This window comes from Salmo salar, chromosome ssa01, assembly GCF_905237065.1.
Source record: "Salmo salar chromosome ssa01, Ssal_v3.1, whole genome shotgun sequence".
NCBI classification, from domain to species: domain Eukaryota; kingdom Metazoa; phylum Chordata; class Actinopteri; order Salmoniformes; family Salmonidae; genus Salmo; species Salmo salar.
In genome coordinates this window covers 49,585,437-49,590,409 of record NC_059442.1, presented here as the reverse complement: position 1 = coordinate 49,590,409, position 4,973 = coordinate 49,585,437, and positions in this window count along the sequence as shown.

The window sequence follows — 4,973 nt, the reverse complement described above, 5'->3', positions numbered from 1 at the left end:
CCTGGCTCTGCATTTTCGTAATCTCAACATGGGATCGTCACTAGTTACCACAGCCAAAAAGTCATAAACAACGCCTATTTCTACAATGTATCTTCTTAAAATATTATTTAAAACCTAACCACACTGCTAATCTTATGCATAACACTAACCTTAAATTAAGACCAAAAATCACATTTCTGTTTTATTTTTTACTATAGCCAATTATGACTGTGTGGCTGTGGTAATTTGACAGTATGGACTCGCCGATTATATCCATGAAACTGAAACATTCAAAATGAATTTTCTTCCATTGAATGCGCTATTTAAACATAAATGAATGTTGCTGGCTGTGGCTGCAAACGTTGCCAGCCGGATAAACGCCTACCTCAAGACACGATACTGTTATAGCCTCACTCAACGTTGAGTAACATTGTATCAATATTGTGTCAACATTCCAACGCTTTGGACTGGAGCGGCCTGAAAAAGAACACAAGAATATGGTGTCATTGAAATCATAAACTCAGAATAAAGACAGTAGGTTGACAATGTTTAATAACCACTTGCTCAATTTACTGTTCAGCGGAAAGTCAGCGGCAAAATTCTGGGGATAATATACGTTTATTGTTTTAAAGCTCCTCCTATGAAGCTTTTGTTGATGCAATAAGACCAAAGGTTAGGAACGTATCGGTTGATTGACACTTCAGGCAAACAAATAGAAGGCATTTATTATTGTAAATAGACCTATACATGACTTGCCTATCTATTTAAAACCCTGAACACGTTTAAAACTGTGAAATACATAGTTTAGGCGAATTTAACTGCCCAGTTTGAATCAAATCAAATTTTATTGGTCACATACACATGGTTAGCAGATGTTAATGGGAGTGTAGCGAAATGCATGTGCTTCTAGTTCTGACAATGCAGTAATATCTAACAAGTAATCTAACAAATTCACATCAACTACCTTATACACACAAATGTAAAGGGGTGAATAAGAATATGTACATATTAATATATGTATGAGCGATGGCCGTGCAGCATAGGCAAGATGCAGTAGATGGTATAGAACAGTATATACATGTGAGATGAGTAATGTGGGATATGTAAACATTATTAAAGTGGCGTTATTTAAAGTGACTAGTGATACCTTTATTAAGTCCATTTATTAAAGTGGCCAGAGACTGAACAGGCAATGGCTCAGGTGGTTGTTGTCCTTGACGATCTTTTTGGCCTTCCTGTGACATCGGGTGCTGAAGGTGTCCTGGAGGGCAGGTAGTTTGCCCTTGGTGATGCATGGTGCAGACCGCACTACGCTCTGGAGAGCCTTGCGGTTGAGGGCGGTACAGTTGCCATACCAGGCAGTGATACAGCCCGACAGGATGCTCTCGATTGTGCATCTGTAAAAGTGTGGGAGTGTTTTCGGTGACAAGCCACATTTTTTCAGTCTCCTGAGGTTGAAGAGGCGCTGTTGCACCTTCTTCACCACGCTGTCTGTGTGGGTGGACCATTTCAGTTTGTCCGTGATGTGTACACTGAGGAACTTAAAACTTTCCACCTTCTCCACTACTGTCCCGTCGATGGGGAGAGGTGCTCCCTCTGCTGTTTCCTGAAGTCCACGATCATCTCCTTTGTTTTGTTGACATTAAGTGAGAGGTTATTTTCCTGACACCACACTCCGAGGGCCCTCACCTCCTCCCTGTAGGCTGTCTCGTTGTTGTTGGTAGTCATGCCTACCACTGTAGTGTCGTCTGCAAACTTGATGATTGAGTTGGAAGCATGCATGGTCAAGCAGTCATGGGTGAACAGGAAGTACAGGAGAGGGCTGAGGACGCACCCTTGTGGGGCCCCAGTGTTGATCAGCGGGGTGGAGATCAAATCACATTTATTCATGAAGCCCTTCTTACATCAACTGATATCTCAAAGTGCTGTACAGAAACCCAGCCTAAAACCCCAAACAGCAATTAATGCAGGTGTAGAAGCATGGTGGCTAGGAAAAACTCCCTAGAAAGGCCAGAACCTAGGAAGAAACCTAGAGAGGAACCAGGCTATGAGGGGTGGCCAGTCATCTTCTGGCTGTGCCGGGTGGAGATTATAACAGCACATGGCCAAGATGTTCAAATGTTCATAGATGACCAGCAGGGTCAAATAATAATAATCACAGTGGTTGTCGAGGGTGCAACAGGTCAGCACCTCAGGAGTAAGTTGGCTTTTCATAGCCGATCATTCAGAGTATGTCTACCGCTCCTGCTGTCTCTAGAGAGTTGAAAACAGCAGGTCTGGGACAGGTAGCACGTCCGGTGAACAGGTCAGGTTTCCATAGCCACAGGCAGAACAGTTGAAACTGGAGCAGTAGCACGGCCAGGTGGACTGGGGACAGCAAGGAGTCATCAGGCCAGGTAGTCCTGAGGCATGGTCCTAGGGCTCAGGTCCCCCCGAGAGATAGAGAGAAAGAAAGAATTAGAGAGAGCATACTTAAATTCACACAGCACACCGGATAAGACAGGAGAAATACTCCAGATATAACAGACTGACCCTAGACCCCCGACACATAAACTGCTGCAGCATAAATCCTGGTGGCTGAGACAGGAGGGGTCGGGAGGCACTGTGGTCCCATCCGACGATACCCCCGGACAGGGCCAAACAGGCAGGATATAACCCCACCCACTTTGCCAAAGCACAGCCCCCACACCACTAGAGGGATATCTTCAACTACCAACTTACCATCCTGAGACAAGGCCGAGTATAGCCCACAAAGATCTCCGCCACGGCACAACCCAAGGGGGGGCACCAACCCAGACTGGAAGATCACGTCAGTGACTCAACGCACTCAAGTGACACACCCCTCCTAGGGACGGCATGGAAGAGCACCAGTAAGCCAGTGACTCAGCCCCTGTAATAGGGTTATAGGCAGAGAATCCCAGTGGAGAGAGGGGAACTGTCCAGGCAGAGACAGCAAGGGTGGTTCGTTGCTCCAGTGCCTTTCCGTTCACATTCACACTCCTGGGCCAGACTACACTCAATCATAGGACCTAGTGAAGAGATGAGTCTTCAATAAAGACTTAAAGGTTGAGACGAGTCTGCGTCTCTCACATGGGTAGGCAGACCATTCCATAAAATGGAGCTCTTGAGGAGAAAGCCCTGCCTCCAGGTGTTTGCTTAGAAATTCTTGTGACTGTAGCGTACGTGTAGGTATGAACGGCAGGACCAAATCGGAACGATAGGTAGGAGCAAGCCCATGTAATGCTTTGTAGGTTAGCAGTAAAACCTTGAAATCAGCCCTTGTAGAGCATTGCAGTAGTCTAACCTAGAAGTGACAAAAGCATGGATACATTTTTAAGCATAATTTTTGGACAGAAAGTTTCTGATTTTTGCAATGTTACGTAGATGGAAAAAAGCTGTCCTTGAAACAGTCTTGATATGATCATCAAAAGAGAGATCAGGGTCCAGAGTAATGCCGAGGTCCTTCACAGTTGTATTTCAGATGACTGTACAACCTTCTAGATTAATTGTCAGATTCAACAGAAGATCTCTTTGTTTCTTGGGACCTAGAACAAGCATCTCTGTTTTGTCCGAGTTTAAAAGTAGAACATTTGCAGCCATCCACCTCCTTATGTCTGAAACATAGGCTTCCAGCGAGGGCAATTTTTGGGCTTCACCATGTTTCATCGAAATGTACAGCTGTGTGTCATCTGCATAGCAGTGAAATTTAACATTATGTTTCCGAATGACATCACCAAGAGGTCAAATATATTGTGAAAACAATTGTGGTCCTAAAACGGAAACTTGAGGAACACCGAAATCTACAGTTGATTTGTCAGAGGACAAACCATCCACAGAGACAAACTAATATCTTTCCGACAGATAAGATCTAAACCAGGCCAGAACTTGTCCGTGTGAGACCAATTTGGGTTTCCAATGTCTCCAAAAGAATGTGGTGATCGATGGTATCAAAAGCAGCACTAAGGTCTAGGAGCACGAGGACAGATGCAGAGCCTCGGTCTGACGCCATTAAAAGGCCATTTACCACCTTCACAAGTGCAGTCCCAGTGCTATGATGGGGTTTAAAACCAGACTGAAGCATTTCGTATACATTGTTTGTCTTCAGGAAGGCAGTGAGTTGCAGCGCAACAGCTTTTTCAATTTTTTTGGAGAGGAATTAGAGATTCGATATAGGCCGATAGTTTTTTATATTTTCTCGGTCAAAGTTTGGCTTTTTCAAGAGAAGCTTTATTACTGCCACTTTTAGTGAGTTTGGTACACATCCGTTGGATAGAGAGCCATTTATTATGTTCAACATAGGAGGACCAAGCACAGGAAGCAGCTCTTAAGGACCTTAAATACATCTTAAATACATTGTATATTTAAGCGATAAGGCATGAGAGGGTGTGGTACATGGCCAATATACCACAGCTAAGGGCTGTTCTTAAGACCGACACATCGTGGAGTGCCTGGACACAGCCTTTGGCAGTGGTACATTACCCATATACTACAAACCCCCGAGGTGCCTTATTGTTAATATAAACTGGTTAACAATGTAATTAGAGCAGTAAAATAAAAGTTTTGTCATACCCGTGGTATATGGTCTGATATACCATGGCTGTCAGCCAATCAGCATTCAGGGCTCGAACCACCCAGTTTATAAAGACCTATGCCTAATTAACCTATTTCACTATAGTCCTTGGTTGTACCTGCACATTTATATACTGAACAAAAATATAAAAGCAACAATTTCAACGATTTTACTGAGTTACAGTTCATATAAGGAAATCAGTCAATTTAAAGAAATTCATTAGGCCCTAATCTATGAATTTTGTGACTGGGCAAGGGCGCAGCCATGGGTGGGGCCTGGGAAGTCACAGGCCCACCCACTGGGGAGCCAGGCCCAGCCAATCAGAATGAGATTTTCCCCACAAAGGGGCTTTATTACGGACAGAATACTTCTCAGTTTCATCAGCTGTCCGGGTGGCTGGTCTCAGACGAACCCGCAGGTGAAG